Source organism: Theropithecus gelada, chromosome 1 (genome assembly GCF_003255815.1).
Source record: "Theropithecus gelada isolate Dixy chromosome 1, Tgel_1.0, whole genome shotgun sequence".
NCBI lineage: Eukaryota > Metazoa > Chordata > Mammalia > Primates > Cercopithecidae > Theropithecus > Theropithecus gelada.
This window is the reverse complement of record NC_037668.1, coordinates 8,934,593-8,954,787: the sequence shown is the minus strand read 5'-3', so window position 1 is coordinate 8,954,787 and position 20,195 is coordinate 8,934,593. Positions and strand designations below refer to the sequence as shown.

Sequence of the window (20,195 nt, the reverse complement as noted above, 5' to 3'; positions counted from 1 at the left end):
TAACACCACCAGCTCACCCTTTATTCTTTCCTGAGTGAAGCCAAGAACACTCCCAGGCTAAGCCCCAATGGGGCTTACCTGTCCTACATCAGCATCTTCTGGTACCCTTCACAATCAACAATATAGTCCCATTTTATTTCTCGAAAAGCATGTGTTGGGTGAGTCTCTTGCAGAATGTCCCCAGGGTGCTGGTTCCTGTGTGGTGGAATAATAGATACTATTCTGTTCTCCTTGCTTGCTGTTGCTATTCTAATATATCTAGATTGAACATGTATTGTCCTTCAGTTGAATTCTGTTTAATTAAGTGGACCTACCACTTCAGTAAACGTTCTGAGTGCTGAGGCAGGTGCAGTCCCTGCCTTTGAGTCTTTGCATTTCAGGGGACCATGTACTTGGTGACTCATTCCAGTTCCTCCCTCGCCACTCTTGCTGCAATGTACGGGTTGGCTCTTGCTCTATCTTCACTGATTCTTTTTCTTACCTAAACTCACACTCCTGCAGAAGTACACTACAGGGAGGAGAATAAGAAGCAGAGAAGGAAGAAAACATTTTTGGAGGTCTTACTTTAGGTTGACCTCTTATTCCCTGATTAGTAAAATATTGATGGTCTTGACTTCTACCTCCCTTTCCCTTTGTCAAAGGAGAGCCTTAACAAGGCTCAGGTCAAGTCAGGACTGATAGAAATAAGTACTCCATGCTAGAAGGAAAAACCAGCACTTAGAAGATTTCTCAGCAAGGCACATTTACTTCTGCAGAAGGGTGCTGCCTGCGTCCCTCTGATTTTAAGAGCACACTGAGCAGGGTAGCACAGGGGTTTTTATCCCTAACACAGTTCCTGTTTCTGTGTCCTTTCCCCACTGGCTGGAGTCAGACTACACAGTCTAAGCTGACCCAAATGGCTAGTGTTTGAAATTGAATAAGGCCAATTAGGCAGGAAGGGAGAGGCTGTCCATTACCAACTAGGCGAGAAGGGTTGTTTACAGAGTAAGAGGTTTGCTAGTTACAGATTAAGCAGAGAAATAAGTGCTCATTACAGATTAAGCAGAGTAACAAGTGCTCATTATAGATTAAGAAAGACCAAGGAAGCTTTGAAGAGGAACTTATTATTTTTGGCAAATTTCCCCCTCTTGACTTTATAGTTCTTCTTCTTCAAATTTTCTTAACATATCCTGGCTTTGTTAGTCCTCTTGGTCATTTAGGAGTAGGAACTTATCTGAGTAGGATGAGGGAGAATAGAGGGGGTTTTGTGAGGGCTTTTCCTTTTTTTTTTTTTTTTTTTTGAGACGGAGTCTCGCTCTGTCGCCCAGGCTGGAGTGCAGTGGCACGATCTCAGCTCACTGCAAGCTCCGCCTCCCGGGTTTACGCCATTCTCCTGCCTCAGCCTCCCAAGTAGCTGGGACTACAGGCACCCACTGCCTCGCCCGGCTAGTTTTTTGTATTTTTTAGTAGAGACGGGGTTTCACCGTGTTAGCCAGGATGGTCTCGATCTCCTGACCTCATGATCCGCCCATCTCGGCCTCCCAAAGTGCTGGGATTACAGGCTTGAGCCACCGCGCCCGGCCTGTGAGGGTTTTTTCTATAAGCCTTTGCACTAATCTACGAATACAAGGTATGATGTGGCAACCTACAAGAATGAGTACACCTATAATGATTGCAATGGGGGTAAAGATTGAGGTTATGAGTCCCTTCCATTTTCCAAACCATTTTTCCATGAGACCAGAGAAGGGGTCATCTATTCCAGAATTCAGCTAATTCATTTGCTAGAGTGGTAAGGCCCTGTAAGGCTTTTGTAATTGTTCCATCAGGGGCTGTGTTGTTAGGGATAAAAGAACAGCATTGGACCCCAATCATGACACAGACCCCACCTTTCTCAGCCAATATCATGTCCAGGGCTATTCTATTTTCCCAGACCATTTGGCTGGTAGGGCCTAATTGTTCAGCTATTCCTTTAATGGTATCCCTAGTATAATTGACAAACCACTGTTGATGATAGTAAATGTAATTTATCCAGTCTACATTTTTGTTTACAGTCACCCATGAGAACAAAATAGATTCAAATCCTGCAGCTATTTGATTTTGAGTTTTAAATTCATTTGGCACTCCTTGTGGAACTCTGATGGCCTCTATATAAATGTGAGAGTCAAAGGACCTGTGGTGGGGGGGTACTTCTTTTTTATGATTGTCTTTTTTGCTTGGTTGATGAAATGCCAGGATGAAAGGGATGATCAATTGAATTAGGGTGCAAGTGTCGATCCAGTCACTTGACAAAGTACCTAGTAGTGGTCTACTGCAACAAGGGCAGACTGATTCGTTAGCTCCTGAAAAGGCTTAGACTTACTGCATCCCACTAGAGTTTGGCATGCCTTATTGCCCCAGGCTGTGGGGTTTTGGAAGAGAGCTACCATACCACTCATACCCTGTTGGTCAGAGGACCATCCAAGTGGAAAGGGGACAATTTGGGTCTCTGGCCTGCCTGTTGCACAAGCGTAACAATTGCTTTGTTTAGTGTGTGAATGGAATATTTAATCAATTCTAGCCAGGCTTTTGCATCTTGGTAGCCCATTTCAATAGCTAGGGTTTGTTTTAAATCTTTAACTTCTACAGTGGCTACTTTGGTGTTACTATTGGGTAGGGAGAAACTAATAGTTTGATTAGAAGGTTTAGAAGGAGAGGGAGGAGGGGATGAGGGGGTGATGAAATGCATTTTGACAAATCCTATAGAGTCTGCTCCTGTGACCTCTGCTCCTATACCATAGAAACAACTTAATGAAGGGGAGGAATTCTGAGAAGTTGAGATAGTAATGGATATCTGTACTGGATTATATTGGTTTTGCTGACAATTGGGGGGAGGGGGGGTGGTGCTTCCTTTAGTGAAAGGAATGTATGGTTTTAGGGACACACAGACTTGTTGGGGAGGTCCAACCCTGATTTTTGGTAGTCCATAGAATATTGGACCAGCTATGGCAGAGAAGCTCTGTTTTCAGAGGACAAGATTCCCAGTTAACAGAATTTTCTTTATAATATCCCAAGTCTAAGGGAACTGTCCAGTTAATTGAATCTGCCCAATCTGAGAATTTCCAAGAAGGGCAAAGACACTTTTCTGAAGTAAAGAGCTGCCTTTGACTTTGCAAGTCTCCACAGGGTATAACAAGACAAGCATCAAAAGTAATGATTCGGGGTGACTTTGACCTGGTTACATTAATAATGAGATGTGGGGTAGCTAAGGGAAAGAGAAGAGGAAAAAGGGACAGTCAGATTAAGCTTTTTTCTTTAACATTACTCTGGTGGGAGTTGGTCCTGGGGTGACAGTTCATGACTTTTGTTTCTTCTAAGATTTTTGCTTTAAATCCTTCTCCTTTTACTCCTGAGATCAGGAGTTCTTGTGAACAAAGTATACCAGATGGAGGATAACAAACAGAGGAGCAAGCTGCCCCGAGTCAATTAAAAAGGTAATGAGCTATCGCTTCTCGGCCTTTTGGCTAAGATCAAGTGTAAAAGGTAATGAGCTCAGGTTTGGGTCCCACCTCTGAATTTATCAAGGGCTCTTGGTGGGACTCAAGATAAAAGAAACAGAGTCCCTGACTTCCCTATTCTTCCTCAAAGGCCATAAATGGGATGACTTCCTTTTCTTTTTCCCATTCAGGACATTCCCTTTTGAAGTGACCTATTCTTCCACATTTGAAACATTTGTTCGGCTCTCTTTCTCTCCTTATTTTTAAATTCCCTTGCTTTGCTTTTTCATACCATTTATATGGCCTAGCAAGTGGGGACTTAAATTCTTTACAGGTTTTGGCCCCTTGGGTATGTTGTTGTAGAGCAGAGAGCATGATTTTTGCTTTTTGTTTTTGCTTTTCTTCATCCCTTCTTACATACACTTTTTGGGCCTCCCTCAAAAGTTCCTGTATAGGCCAATCTTTCCAGTTCTCTATTTTTTTGTAATTTCTTTGTGATATCTGGCCAACTATTAGCGACAAAATGGAGCTTTAACATCCCCTGCCCAAGGGGATCCTCTATGTCTAAGCCTGCATATTTTCTCATCTGTTCTTTTAGTCTGTTTAAAAACTCCATGGGCCCTTCGTTTTTTCCCTGCTGTATATTAAATGCTTGGGAAGTATTTGGGGTTTGAGGCACTGATTCCCAAATCCCTTTAACCATCCTTTCCCTAAGGTCTTTCATGTTTTCTCAGTGGGCTGCATTGTCATTATCCCTTTGGAGGTCTTGGGATGCAGGGATATTTTGACCGGGAGGATGTTCATGCTCCCAGACTATCACAGCAGTCCTGCAGATCATGGCTCTTTTCTCCCCCAAAAAGCAAATAATTAAGACACTTCCTCCGAGGAGAATGGGATCCCGGAGAAATTGTTAGAAACAAGTGCTTGATGCCACAGGGAAAAAACAGCACTTAGATAAAAAATTTCTCAGCAAGGCACATTTACTTCTGCAGAAGGGTGTTGCCTGTATCCCTCTGATTGCAAGAGCACACCAAGTGGGGTAGGGCAGGGGTTTTTATCCCTAACACAGTTTCTATTTCTGTGTCCTTTCCCCACTGGGTGGAGTCAGGCACAGTCTAAGCTGATCTGATTGGCTAGTGTTTGAAATTGAGTAAGGCCAATTAGGTGGGAACAGAGAGGCTTTCCATTACCAACTAGGTGGGAAGGGTTATTTACAGAGTAAGAGGTTTGCTAGTTACAGATTAAGTAGAGAAACAAGTGTTCCTTACAGATTAAGCAGAGAAAGAAGTGCTTGTTACTGGTTAAGAAAGACCAAGGAAGCTTTGAAGAGGAACATGTTATTTCTGGCAGGACTACGGTCAAAATTGCCACTTCTGTACTTCACACCCAACTGAATCTTTTCAACTGTGAGATTTTGGAAGAGAAAGAAATTCCAAATAGGATTAGATCTCCTCATATTTCAGTGGAGGACTCTAAGCCCTGGGAGGTTCTGGGTTGTGCCTGTCTCCTCCCTCCACACTTTTATCACCTAATCCCTAGCCCCTTGGACCTGTGCTCCAAACTCGGAGACACTGCTTGCTTCTTCCTGAGACCTCACTGTTACCTTTGCCTCACACACCTCACTTGTCCTTAGTTGCAGCAATCCCTGCATCCCACCTCACCTTCCTGCCTAACTTCCATCTCCTCTCTTTGGTGCCTCCACTTGCACCCTTATTACACCTTCTCACAGATTCAGGGGACAAACACAAAAAAGGAGTCAAGTGTCTAGCATTTTTTTTTTTTTAAGATGGAGTCTTGCTCTGTTGCCCAGGCTGGAGTGCAGTGGTGCGATCTCAGCTCACTGCAACGTCCCTCTATGGATTCAAGCGACTCTCCTGCCTCAGTCTCCTGAGTAGCTGGGACTACAGGTGTGCACTACCACATCCAGCTAATTTTTGTATTTTTAGTGGAGATGGGGTTTCACCATATTGGCTAGGCTGGTCTCGAACTACTGACCTAATGATCCGCCAGCCTCGGCCTTCCAAAGTGCTGGGATTACGCCCGGCCTCATTTTTACTATAAACTGACATTTGAGTGCCTCCCACCCTATCCTGGCCCCGGGCACCTGCTCAAACCATGATGAGATGATGAGCTTTGGTGGCTCGAACGCACTGCTGGGCGCCCTGTTCGTGAGGCTGCACGGCGGGGGCACCCTCCGCTACAAGCTGGCCCTAAAGGGCAGCACAAGCGGGAGGCGCTTGGCCGCCGACTCCTCCAGTGGCTTCTACTCGTGGACGCGGATGTCCATGAGCTCCGTGTCCGCCTCGCCCAGCCACTTCTGGGGCGCCTGCTGCCCGGAGCACCGACTGGCTGGACACGCTGAGCAATGGGATGGGATGGGAGGGCAGAGTGGTGGCTTCGGCTGCGGCCGCGGTGCGCAGTGAGAAGGAGCAGCTGCAGGCGCTGAAGCACCGCTTCACCGGCTACATCGACAGGGTGCGGCAGCCAGTCGTGAACAATTGCAGCCTGGAGGGTGAGGCGGCGGCGCGCGACAGCAGCAGGTGGGCCGCACTGCCACGGGCGAGCTGTATAAACGCGAGGTCTGAGAGATGCGCCGCAAGGTGCTGTACCTGGGCACCGCGCTATCTGCTGCGCCTGGAGCAGGAGCACCTGCTGGAGGACTTCGCACATGTGCATCAGTGCCTCCACATAAAGGCCCAGCAGCGCGAGGAGGCCAAGGATGTGGCCCACTCGCGGGCTTCTTGCGGGAGGCCGAGGCGGCGGGCGTGGAACTGCAGAAGAAGGCGCAGGCACTGCAGGAGGAGTAGCAGCTACCTGCGGCGCCACCATCAGGAGGAGGTGGGCTAGCTGCCCGGCGAGATCAGCGCTGCAGCGCCTGGCAGGCACAGGCGCAGGTGCAGGCCACGTTGGGGGACGCCCTCAAGTGTGGCGTGATGTAGGCGCATCAGCGCTGCAGGAGATCTGCGGCAGCTCGAAGGCCACGCAGTGCAAAGCACGCTGCAGTCCGAGGAGTGGTTCCAAGTGAGATTGGACCGACAGTTGGAGGCAGCCAAGGTGAACACAGACGACATGCGCTCAGTGCAGGGGGAGATAACTGAGTACCAGCGTCAGCTTCGGGCCCAGACCACAGAGCTGGACGCACTGAAAAGCACCATGGACTCACTGGAGAGGCAGCCCTCTGAGCTGGAGGACCCTTATCAGGCCGACATTGCCTCCTACCAGGAAGTCATTCAGCAGCTGGACGCCAAGCTGAGGAACACCAAGTGGGAGACGAGGGCCCAGCTGCGAGAATACCAGGACCTGCTCGATGTCAAGATGGCTCTGGATATAGAGATAGCCGCTTACAGAAAACTCCTGGAAGGTGAGGAATGTCAGATTGACTTTGGCCCGATTCCTTTCTCGCTTCCAGAAGGACTCCCCAAAATTCCCTCCACGTCCACTTACATAAAGGTCTAAAGCAAAGAGAAGATCAAAGTGGTAGAGAAGTCTGAGAAGGAGACTGTGATTGTGGAGGAACAGATGGAGGAGACCCAAGTGACTGAAAAAGTGACTGAAGAGGAGAAAGAGGCCGAAGACGAGGAGGGCAAGGAGGAAGAAGGGGGTGAAGAGGAGGAGACAAAAGGGGGAGAAGAAGCAGCAAAGTCTCCCCCAGAAGAAGAGGCCACATACCCAGAGAAGGAAGCCACGTCCCCAGCGAAGGAAGAGGCAAAGTCATTGGCTAAGGCCGAGCCCCCAGAGAAAGAGGAAGTAAAATCTCCAGCTGAGGTCAAGTCCCCCGGGAAGGCCAAGTCCCCAGCAAAGGAAGAGGCAAAGTCACTGGCTGAGGCCAAGTCTCCAAAGAAGGCCAAGTCCCCAGTGAAGGAAGAAGCAAAGTCCCCTGAGAAGGCCAAGACTCTTGATGTGAAATCTCCAGAAGCCAACACTCCAGCAAAGGAGGAAGCAAGGCCCTCTGCAGATAAATCCCCCAAAAAGGCCAAAAGCCCTGTCAAGGAGGAGGTCAAGTTCCCAGAGAAGGCGAAGTCTCCCCTGAAAAAGGATGCCAAGGCCCCTGAGAAGGAGATCCCATAGAAGGAAGAGGTGAAGTCCCCAGTGAAGGGGTGGGAGAAGCCCCAGGAGGTGAAAGTCAAAGAGACCCCAGAGAAGGCAGAGGAAGAGAAAGCTCCTGTCACACCAAAAACGGAGAAGAAGGACAGCAAGAAAGAGAAGGCACCCAACAAGGAGGCTCCAAAGCCCGTGGTGGAGGAGAAGAAGGAAGCTGCCATCGAAAAGCCCAAAGAATCCAAAGTTGAAGCCAAGAAGGAAGAGGCTGAAGATAAGAAAAAAGCAGCCACCCCAGAGAAGGAAGCTCCTGCCAAGGTGGAGGTAGAGGAAGACGCTAAACCCAAAGAGAAGACAGAGGTGGTCAAGAAGGAACCAGATGATGCCAAGGCCAAAGAAACCAGAAAACCAGCAGAGAAGGAGGAGGCAGCAGCAGCACTGGAGAAAAAAGACACCAAGGAGGAGAACGCCACTGAGGTCAAGAAGCCTGAGGAGAAACCCAAGACAGAGACCAAAGCCAAAGACGACCCACCCTCTCAAAGGAGCTCAGCGAACCTAAGGCGGAAAAGGCTGAAAAATCCTCCAGCACAGACCAAAAAGACAGCAGGCCTCCAGAGAAGGCCACAGAAGACAAGGCTGCCAAGGGGAAGTAAGGCAGGGAGAAAGGAATGTCTGGAACAGCCAAAGAAACTCAGAAGGGTCCCGGAGCTCAAGGATCGGAGTAATGCAATTTTCACTTTTTTTCTCTTTATGTAAGAAGAAACTGCTTAGATGACAGGGCCTCTTTCTTGAAACAGGAACTTCTGTTAGCAATATGTTAGCAAGAGAGGGCACTCCCAGCCCCCTGCCCCCATGCCCTCCCCAGGCGATGGATAATTATGTTATGATGGCTTATGTAGCCGAATGTGATACATGCCAAATGCCATACGTAAACACTTGACTGTAAAATCTGCCCCCCTCCTTTCCAAATAAGTGCATTTATTGCCTCTATGTGCAACTGACAGATGACCGCAATAATGAATGAGCAGCTAGAAACACATTATGCTTGAGATGTCTTAACCTATTCCCAAATGCCTTCTATTTTTCAAAGCAGTGGTCAAGCCCTTGCCCAGAGCTCTCTATTCTGGAAGAGTGGTCCAGGTGGGGCTGGGCACTGGCCACTGAATGATGCCAGGGCACACTTGCTACTGGAGTCCAGTTTCAATTGCTTCTGTGCAATAAAACAAAGTGCTTATAAAATGAATTAAAAAAGAAAAAAACCCTGACATTTGCCAGAGCTTCAGTGATGATCTGAAAGGCTACACTGTGTGTCTGTGGCCAGGTCCTACTGATGTTTAGCTTGGTTGTATCTAGATGATCACAGCAGAATTGCAGTATCAGTATGATTCCACAAACATTGCCACTGCCAGGCAAAGAGGTGGGTGTTCTCATAAAAGCAGCCTAATGTAATCAGCCACCAATGCATGCACCATGGCGGCAGACGTGCTCTTTTCCAGCCAAAAAGCCCGTCTCTGAGAGCTTGTTCTGTTGTCAGGTGGTGTCTCCTCCAAGGCAAAAACTGAGTTTTCTTTTCCTCTTGGGCTTCCCACCCACAAAGCAGAGAGTTCAGACTTGACCCACGGTGCCAGTTCCTGTGTGAAGCCTGGGTTCCGGATGTGAGAGTCACTCACCTTGGAAGTCCCCCAAGCGGTAAACACCTCTGAGAGAAGAAGGGGTACATGCTTGTTGCTAGCTGTATAATCATGTGCTTTTAGGGAAAAGAGCTTTGAGTCACCACATACTAGATACACGAATCTAGGCATGTCATTTCATGTCTTTGCATCTCAGTTTCCACATTTGTAAAAGAAGACAAATGCTTTGTTTTCAAGCCTATTGTGAGGTCAAATGAAGTGATGTGTGTCCAGGGTCTAACACAATGCCTGGCCCCTAGGAGATGCTCGACAAATGTCAGCTTTCCTCTCAGATTGCCTCTATGTGCCTGATAATGAGGCCAACTTAAAAGAATAAAAGAAGAGACAAAATAATAGAGAAGTTTCACCTTGGGAAATAAGCCAGGAAAGTTCAAGCTCAGGGCCTGGAGACTTCGTAGCAAATAAGTCATGGACTGTAGACTGAGAAGAACTAGGAAACTTTATATGATTCCTTAGGTATGCATTACTTTTCTCTGCTTTTTACTTTTGTTTTTGTTACCCTCCTCTTCCTAGTTATTTCTCAGGATTGCCTAAATAGAAAGCCAGCAGAGCCTGTGAGATTGTGATCTAAGAAGCTGTGATGTAGGGAGCAGGGGGAGACAGGGCCCTTCTCAGCTGTTGGGCTTGGGATATGAGCCCCAGAACACCAAGGAGGTGGCGCCTGCTGCCCAGAGTAGAGGAAGATAGACTGAGGCCCTAGCTCTGAGCAGAAAAGATGGGAGACGTCGGCTCTCCTAGGCCAGGAGAGTGGCCACCATGGCTAAGTAGTAGGAAGTCTATGCAGCTCTCCAGCAAACTGCAAGAGCCCAAAAAGTGCTGGTTGTATGAATAACTGAGCAAGCAGGTGAAAGAAGTGATGATGTAATGGAATTCAAGCTAAAAAAAACCCAGGCTTAAAATGTGAATTCTAATTTTTTCCTATTTAGTATCTGTGTGATCTTCAAAGCAACCTCTTTGGGCCTCAGTTTTGTCGTGTCTGAAATGGTGAGGTACGGCCAGGTGCTGTGGCTCACGCCTGTAATCCCAACACTTTGGGAGGTCGAGGCAGGTGGATCGCTTGAGGCCTGAGTTCAAGACCAGCCTGGGCAACAGAGTGAGACCCTGTCTCTACAAAAATAAAAATTTTTTTAAAATTAAAAAAATAAAATGGTGATCTGGGGGAAGGAGTTATAATCTGGCCTGCTCACTTAAACTCAAAAGTTTGTGGTGAAGGCTAGATGAGGTCACCAACAAAAATCCTACACCGAATGCTGGAATTTTCAGGACAGCATTGTGATGGTGAGGGTGGCCATAAGAATCATCTGGGGAAAATCACTCAAAGGAAGACTTCTGGGATTTGGTTCAGCCCTGGCCGGATCCCACTCCAGGAGAGAGGGCAATCTCTTCACAGTCAGATGAGCTGATCATCTCAGGGTAACCCAGTGAAAGTATCCCTTTCTGGCAGCTTCCAGGGTTGCTTTTTTTCAAACGACGGTGGGCCAAAGTCCCTGCCTGCTGCTGCCACCCTCTGGCAGCAACCTGAGCCGCACTCTTGTCAATTTCACTGGTTAGAACACCTAACTTTTGCACATTCGTTTACATTTGCATAGTGTTTTTCAGTTTACACTTTTCCCCCCTCAAGAATGATGCCCTTTCATCCAAACAATATCCTTGTGGCATAAACATTTTTGTAGATGAAGAAACCAAGGTTTGGGAAAGGTAAATGGTTTGTCTAAAGAGACTCGGAAAGGAGATGAGACCAGGCTTTCTGATTCCAAGTCCTGTGTTCTTTTCACTGTCACAGGGGCATGTCAGTTAGTTCTACTGCTATTGTTGCACTTCTCAAACTCTGACAGAAGCGGATATGAACATGGAGTTCTCCTGACCTCCTCTCTCACCCCATCCCTCCAACACATCCCCAAATTCTCCAGACCCCATCTGTACCTGTAGCTGCCTATGAGTGAAGGGGAGTAAGGACTACAGATACGAACAGGGCAGAGCAGCACCTGCTCTTCTCTGGGATTCAGACTGATGAAGGAGATGAGCCAGATAACCAGGGACCTCAGGACCTGGGAGAACTGCACATGGAATTCACCAGAGGTCAAAGGGACTCCAGCTAGGTGGTACCTGAGCTGCTCCTGAAGAGACAAACAGGATGTAAGTTCACAAAGAGGTAGATGCAGGACCTTCCAGGCAGAGGAACTGGCAGAAGCCAGGCTTCAGTGCACTGAACCAGAGGATACCTGCTCTGGTTGGGCAGAGGAGGGAGGCAGGTGGTGAAGCTGGAGAGGGAGGGAGGTTGGAGGAGATCTCGGCAAGATGGAATTCATCCTGTTTTCTAAAGGCAGCAATAAACCAGCCATCCTGCATGTCTCCCATTTATTCACTTAACAAATATTTATTGTAATAGGCATATACTCTCCTTCTCAGGATAAGAGCAAAAGCATAACTTTGTCACATAATATTCATTTATTTCTTCAATGGATATTGACTGCCTACTTTCCTTGTGCCAGGTATTCTTCTAGGCCCTGGGGATGTATTTCTGTGGATATTGAACTTATGCTTTAGTGGGAAAGGCATAACAAACAAGAACAATAAGTAAAATAGAAGTATTTAGATAGTGACAAGTATTCAAGAGAAAAATAAAGTAGAAAAAGAGTCATGCAAATTGGGGACGTGGGTGGGGATTTGCTCTTTTGGAGAGCATGGCCACAAAGGACTGAGGGAGGAGGTGGCTCTCAGTAAAGGCCGAAAGCAGCAGTTTCCAACCTTCTTGGCACTAGGGGCCAGTTTTGTAGAAGACAATTTTTCCAAGGAACCGGGGGAGTTCGGGGAGGATGGCTTCAGGATGAAACCGTTTCACCTCCCATCATCAGGCATTAGACTCTCATAAGGAACGCAACCTAGATTCCTCAAACGCACAGTTCACAATAGGGCTCGCACTCCTTGGGGAAGCTAATGTTGTGGCAGAGTTCCTAAGAGGCCACAGACAGGTACCAGTCTGCGGCCGGGGCTTGGGGATCCCTGGCCTAAAGGAATTGAGGGAGACAGACAGGCAAATACACAAGGAGGGACGGTCCAGGCAGGGGGAACTGCAGGAACAAAGGCCCTGAGGTGGGACCATATCTGGTGTGTGTGGAGCCAGAGGAGGAGGCCAGCATTGCTGGGGAGTGAGTGAGGGAAGGTGGAAGGAGAGGAGGCCAGAGAGGCCCAGGAGGGACAGGCAGGTCGAGTAGGAGGTCACAGCAGGCCTTGTTCAGAGTGGGAGCGAGTCAGTGCTGACTTCCATACAGTCTGGCTCTTTTTGCAGGGTTTTAACAATGGACAAGGAGTCTTTTCTGCAGTCTGGTCCTATAGATTTGATGAGGTGTGGGCAGTACAGCCAGGGGGCCTGGGAGGTCTAGCTCTTGGAATGCACCCAGGGCCCTTTTAACGCTCAGCATTCACCTGGCTGTGTGCTGTGCTTCCTCCTGCTGCAACCACCCCACACACACTCAGGGGCATGAAACGGCTGTCTTGTTACATTCACAGAACCTGTGGGCCCGGCTCTTCACTGCTCTACTGTGTCTGGAGTGATGCGGGGAAGACTTGAATGGCCAGGGTGATGCAAATGGTTGAGCGCTGGGTGGGCTGGGGCTCCGAGCGTGAGTGGTGCCTCCGAGAGAGTGGCCTCACTTGCATGCCTGGGGCCTGTGCCTGGAGGCTGGAGGATAGTCACCCAGAGCACCCCACAAGGCCTCTCCATGAGACTAGGCTCCTTGCAATGTGGAAGCTTCCTGCTTAGGAGTATCCAGAAAAGGGGCCGCAGCGAGCATCCCAAAAGCCACAGGTGGAGTGGGCCTGGCCCCTTCTGACACAGCCTTGAGAGGCCATAGCGTCCTCCCACTGCACTCACTTGGTTGGAGGGGTCACAGAGCCCAGATTTTAGCAGAGGAGACGTTGATCCCACCTCTTGATGGGAGTGTGTAAAGGAATTGGTAGCCTCTTAAAAATACCACTACAAGCCGGGCTCACACCTGTAATCCTAGCACTTTGGGAGGCCAAGGTGCAAGGATCACTTGAGCCCAAGAGTGTGAAACCAGCTGGGGCAACAGAGCAAGATCCCATCACTACAAAAAAAAATAAAAAATAAAAATAAATAAATAAATAAATAAAAATTTAAAAAATAAAATAGGAAGAAGACTCAAGCAACCTCTAACGCTGTGCCCACATGAAAAGGCATCCTACCTGGGTGTCGCTGAACCTCAGATAAAAAAGCTCTGCAGGAGGTTCCTGGGAAGGAGGCTATATCCTCGCCCCCCTTCCACCAAGGGCTATATCTGTAAACATGTAACTAATTCCCCATGGGGGACAGGGCAGTGTTGTGTGCCACACTTGTGCCAAATATGTATTAATAAACTCTGGACCATATTGGTAGCTTTGTGGTTTTCCATAGTCTTTTGCAGCCTGCAAAACATTTTCCGATTAGAAGCCCCCGCTGTTTTATCTATTACATGTGACACTGAATAAGCCTCTGCATATCCACTGGGGGTTGGTAAGTAACATCAGAGCGTGCAGCGAGGGGAAAGGAATTAAAAAGGGAGCTAATGTCATCCGTGGGGAATAGCTGAGGAAGGAAAAAACCACTCTGGAAGAGAGGGGTTGCAGAAGGATTTTTTGCAATGTATTATGACCACTCAAGGCAGGCACACACGTGTGTCTGTTGTCCCAGCCTCAACATGTAAAATGAAACTCCAAAGAATGTTATACCATGGGGTAGCTGGGAGGGTGGAAGGAAGGAGGGAAGGAGGGAGATTTTTATTTCACAAAGCAGTTTGATTTTCTGAGAGCCATATGCTTGCTTTTCTTTTTCCCAAAAAGCCCACAGTGGCATGTGGAAAAAATTTAGAATTTTATTGGCTTTCAGGGAAGAGGGAATTGGAAACGTTAGATAAGTAGGTATCACATGGAACAGTATTTCATAGCACTCCCCCAGGCCTGTGGGTGAATGCCACGCTATAAAGCCGCAGAACTATGGACAGAAATGCAAAACTGAGATGTGGCAAGAGCTGTGGGCTGGGGACAAGATGCGGGCTCCAGTCCCTGCTTTGCTGCTTAACTCCACCAAACCACTTCGCTTTTCCTGAAATATGGGGGGAAGGCAATATTTGCCCTGTTGATGTTGTAAAACCAATGTAAGTATGTAAGAAGGCCCTGAATGTGGTGTCTTGGCACTCAAAAGGGACAGTCACATGTCAGGTATTGCTATCTATGAGGATGTAACCTACAACCCAACCTAAGCTAAGGTATTCATTGGTCCACTTTTTAAGCAAACACATTAATTAAATGCTGTATGAGAATACTTTGTAAGTGGTGGAAACTCAACTGAAAATACCTCATGCAAAAATAGGAAAATGATTAGCTCATGTGTTAATTCATCCAATCAGTAAGTTGACAACACTCTGCTGAGTACCTGCCACATGCCAGCTGCTGCTCTAGGAAGGGTGCATGTTCTAAAGGGGAGATACAGATAACAATAACCACATATACACTGAGAAATAAAAATGAAATCCCAAGTCCTCCAACCAACTGAATGGACCCCTGCCTGGCCAAAGAGACCTCAGAGAAACCTTAAAAACTGACTTCCCAGCCATGACAGAGTGGGAAGTCAGACACATCTCCTTACACCCCCTTCTGCTAACTACTATTAGGCTTTTTTCCCTAAGGGTTAAACAGAAACCAGCCCTGTTTCAATACAACAACTGATCAGTGTTCCTTCCTCATTAGAGACCACTGACCATGGGGTGGTTTTGGCCAGTCTATAGAGGTTGCACACAGAGGGCCTTTGTGTCCCCTGCTTCACCTTTTGACTTATAGAACCTAACTGTAATACATTTAAATGTTGAGTTTCCACCCCAGAGTGAACATGGGGTGCATGTTGCACACATTAGCCTGCTATGCATGCCACGCCTCCCGTTTGCGACTATTTATAGCTCCTCCTATAACCTGTTGATTATGTATATTTGACCCCCCTCTTCAGCATAAATCCTTGTCTTATTCTTCCCACCCTTATTCTTCCCATCCTTGCTTCTGACTTCTGGCCAGAGGCTACACTTCCAGCCTGTCAGAATGGTCACCTGCAGAAAAATACAGCTCTCCTTTCCAAATGTATGAATCTTGTCATTCTTCGGTTGACAATATATAATTTTTTCAGGTGGTTGTAAGTGCTATAAATAAGATAAAGCAAGGCAAGGGAATACAGAATTATAAGGAAGTGCTGTTGTAGGAAGGAGGAGTCAAGGATGGCCTAACAGAAAAGGTAACAGTTGAGTAGAACCCTGAAAGAAAGAGAGAGCAAACCATGCAGCTATCTGGTGGAAGAGCATTCCAGGGAGATAGATCAGCAAGTGCAAAGGCCCTGAAGTGGGAGCTAAAATGCTCGTGAGGATGTAGTGGGCTGAGCGAGGGCTAGAGTGGTAAGAGAGGAGGATGGGGGAGCAGCCAGGCCATGCAGGGCCTGAGAGTCATGGTGAGGATCTTGGAGTTGGATGGGGAGCTGTAAGGGGGTTCTGAGCAGAGTAGTAGTGTGATCCAACTTATGGTTTTAAAAGGATCTCCTGGGCCACTTGTGGAAGCAGGGAGACCAGTGTGAGGGCTACCGCAGTAGTCTCAGCAAAAGGACTAGGAAGGTAACAGCAGGCATAGAATGGATTCTGAATATTCTCAAAGGCAGTGCTGGTGGGATCTTCTTATGGATTGGATGTAGAATGTGGATGCACAACAAAGATGTAGGAGTGGTTCAGGCACAGCTGGATCCATGCACTTGAATAATAAAATGGGGACTCTTCATCTTTCCATATCTCTTGTCTGTGCTTTCTTCCGCATTGGCTTCATTTTCAGATAGCCTCTTCCCATACAGTGAGGAAGATGGCTTCCAGCACCTGGCTCAACTCTGGGAGTGCTCAGAAGAGCAAGGAACCTTTTTGTTCACAAAGTCTTCAATAAATGTCCTCTCTAGCCTCATTGGCTTGAACTGGGTCATGTGCTCAGCCTGAACCAATAAGAATAGCAGGGAGGTCGGGGAGTGGGGTGGAATTATGCTGACTGTGTTAGGCCTAAACCACAGCCTTCATTCCTAGAGTTCTGGGTAGTTGGCTCCCTTGAGTAAATGGGGAGATGTGGTGATGGAAAGAAAGCCAAGGGTGGTTATTGAGAGAAAGGGGGCTGGGTGTAAGCTGGCCACCACAATGTCCAATGCATCCAGAGAAAGTTTAATGAAGGCATCTAATGTGAATGGAAAGGAGGGTACTCATAAGAATGCAATTTGGTGACCTATTACATGTGAAGGCTGAGGGAGAAAGGAGGCTGTAGATGGTTCCAGAATAATCTAGGCAATGATGTTAATAGAAATAGAGACTATGGGATTCAAAGTATGCGTGGGTTGCAAAGGAGTGAGATGAGTTAAATTTTACGATGTAAAAAAAAAAAAATTTACGATGTAAGAGAGACAGACACAGAAATGATTAACCAAAAGTCAGGGCAGTGCCAAATAGGCGTTAAATGAGAAGAATAAGCACAATGCTCAGGGGAAACTATAGCTGTGGTGCCTGCAGGTCATAGACAGAGGGACGGGCATTGGCATCTGGCTCTGAACAAATCAAAAGTGAAGTTTGAAGGTCTTTGACTAGGAGCACTTAATTATCCATGGCCCTCAATCCCTTGACGTCCCTAGCATCTTTGCTGTTGTTTGCTTCACCTTCAGTCTGTGTACCAGAGCTGCTAAGAGGAAGTCCATCTCACTGCGTGGTTTCCCTTCTTCCTTCTTGCCCCAGGCACAGCCTTCTGTTTAAGCAGTGAAACAGCAAGGGAAAGAGTTACCTGCCGCTGAGGGGCAAAAGAGTACTTTGTCTGTCTGCAAATGGAAGACTGGGTGATTTGGTTTCAGGAGAGGAGCCTGTGGAAAGGAGGGGAAGCCCGGCTGAGGCCTTTTTTTTTCTTTTCTTTTTTTTGAGACAGAGTGTCACTCTGTTGCCCAGGCTGGAGTGCAGTGGAGTGATCTCAGTGCTCTGCAGCCTCCGCCTCCTGGGTTCATGTGATTCTCCTGACTCAGCCTCCTGAGTTGCTGGGACTACAGGTGTGCGCCACCACACCTGGCTAATTTTTGTATTTTTAGTAAAGACGGGGTTTCACCATGTTGGCCAAGCGGGTCTCAAACTCTTGACCTCAAGTGATCCACCCACCTCAGCCTCCCAAAGTGCTAGGATTACAGGCGTCAGCCACCGCGCCCGGCCCCAGCCCAGGACTCCTAAAGGAGAGGCAAAATCTAATCAGCACAACTTCTCCCAAAGACTGGTAGGAAATCTATGGAGAAAGAAATACTCTCCTGTCTACTGAGAAAAAGGAAAGAATTAAACAAGAATGTGCTGCGTCGGTTAAAGCTTCCCAGGAAAAGATAAGGGTGGTGAAAAATCAGAATTAGATCATGCCAGCCAAAGCAATTAAGGAGAATACGATGTGCTTTTACAAATATCAGGGGGAAAGAAGATTATGGAGAGGAAATAAGACTTAATAAATGCAGAGGACCATGAAATTAATGATGACCACAAATGGCTAAAATACCCAGTTCTTTTTTTGTTAGCCTTTAACTAGGAAAACAAAGGAAAGAAACTGAGCAATTAAAGAGTAAGGACCCAAAAAAAAAGTAAGAACAACTTGAGAGAAGAGTTAAGTAGACACTGGCAGGGAGGAGGTGTCTGCACCGTGCGGTCCTCAAACTCTCCAGGCACCTTCCTGGGACGTAACCGCCATGGGCTCAGGGAACAGCCCAGCCCCGCATTGGCACTGGGCTGGTGGGCAGGATGCCTGAAATTCTGAGTGCAACCAATTGACAGAACTTCCCCACTTTCTGGGGAAAGACAGTGAGTGAGGAGGGGAGAATGGGAAGGAGAACCAGGCCAGGGTCTTCAGAGAATGGTGACCTTGGAGCCATCATGACTGCTCCAGGATAAACAGAGAGGCAGGTTCCACTGGGCTTCCACATCACCCCTCTCTTCCCATTCCTTCTCTCTCCTTCTGCCTCCAGCGCTCACCACCCTGTGTTCAGTGCACATCTGTTGAGTTCTTCCCTATGAAAAGCGCACCGACAAGATTGTCACGCTTCATGAGAAATGGAAGGAAGTACAGAGCATGCTGAGGGAACAAAAATGGCTTGTCCTTTTTTTGCTTGAGGGGAGATCACATTGGTTTCTGTGACTTGCAACCAAAAGTCTTACTCATAAAGCCCTGTTCTACAACAGGCACTGGGGATACAAAGATGTGAGACACAGTGCTGCTCTTCATGAACTCACAGCCCAGGAGGGAGACATACACACACACACACCTTTGCAATATGGTGTGGTGCATGCAATAATGGTGGATGTATGGACAAGGTGCCTTGCCAGCTCAGAGGAGGAGTGAGCAGTGTTGCTCCCATAGGCCAGTGAAGAAAGCTTCTAAGAGTTTCTTGTGCTTGCTCCTGAAGGATGACTAGAATTTGGACAACTGGCAAAGGTGCACTCTTCAGACAGCAGGAAGCCAGTGTGCAGAGGCCAAGAGGCACAAAGCGCCTGTAATATCCAGCATATAAATCATTCCTTTTTCTTTCTAAATCTTTCCAGCTAAACCCTCTGGCTGCCTAAAATTCCCTCATAATTCGGATATTTCTTGCTAGAGAAAGAGTTGTAGGAATAGGTTCAACTTTTGGCTAACCTCAAGGATTAGGCCACTTTCACGTCCCTTAATTGCATTACAAAAGAAAACTGAAATGTGAGGACACTGCTTACCCAAAGCAATAGGTAACTGCTGATGGCCGTTCTGACAGTGACTGGCTACAGTGGGGAGCTGGGGAAGTACGTGGTCTCAGTCTCGGGGAAGGCAGGGCCAAGGAGGCCAAGTCCTATTCTCTACCTCAGCAGCAATGGGAAGCTGCTGAGAGGTCTAAGCAGCAGGTGACCTGCTTAGCAGGTAGGTTCGAATTTTTAACAAATCACTCCGGTTTCGATGTGTATATAATTTGGAGTGGGTCATGTGACGTGAATACAGGTCCAGGTGACAGATGAGCCTGGGGCTTGGATTAGTGCAGAGGCAGTGAAGACAGAAAAAAAAAAAAGGGCAGGATGTAGTGATGAGTTGAATATGATGGTGTGGAGTCAGGGTATGGAGAGGAAGGTATCAAATGGAACACCTTGGGGTTTGGGATCACGTATCTGGATGGGGATGCACTAACTAAGATGGAAAGCCCTAGAAGAGGACCCATGGTGAGCCTCACCCAACCCTTAACTCACCTTGTTCTTGCATGTAGATGTGCCCAAGGGGCCATTGGAGGTACCACTGCTGCCACCATCACCCTGATTGACCCACAAACTGCTAGTTTGACAGTCAACAGGCCATGTCATGTCCAGCTCCCCCAGTGGAGGGACATGGCACTGTCAGACAATGTGGCCTTGGTGTTTTAACTTTTGTCATTCTGTATTGTGTTTACTAACTTTTGGGGATGGAGATGGGGGTGGAGTGAAGGAGAGGCTAATAATTAAGATAAAAGAACTAAAAGGAGCTTCGACTTGGCAAAAACATATTGAAGAGTTACATGATCAATCAATCATAAAGTGTTGAAATTGGGAGGAAACTTAGTTAAAAAAATAATCTTTTCCAGAGCAGTTTTGACAGTAGTTCAGATACCCTCTGCTTCAGTGTTTCCAGTCCTAGGAGCAAACTGTCTCAAAAAGCAGCCGGTTCCATTGTCAGAGGATTCTGATAGAAGGAGATAGGGTTTTCTTGTATTGAATTGAAATTTATCTCTGAGCAACTTCCATTCATTTGTCTTGGTTCCATTCTCTGGAGGGAGAGTAGGTCAATGTCCCTTTTAAAATGTGGTGCCCAGAAAGCAACACAGAACTCCAAATGTGGTCTGATTTAGTTAAAGCCCTGTGGGGAATTTAGAGGGGGAATAAAAATAAAGCCACGAGTTAACCAGCTTTAAAAAATGACTGTCATAGAAAGCTCCCATAAGCGGAACCTT

At 47.3% G+C, this 20,195-nt stretch overlaps 1 pseudogene; it reads left to right on the top strand.

Moving 5' to 3' along the window:
- Nucleotides 1-5,575: 5,575 nt before the first annotated feature.
- LOC112611829 lies at nt 5,576-8,338 on the top strand (annotated as a pseudogene).
- Nucleotides 8,339-20,195: the final 11,857 nt, after the last annotated feature.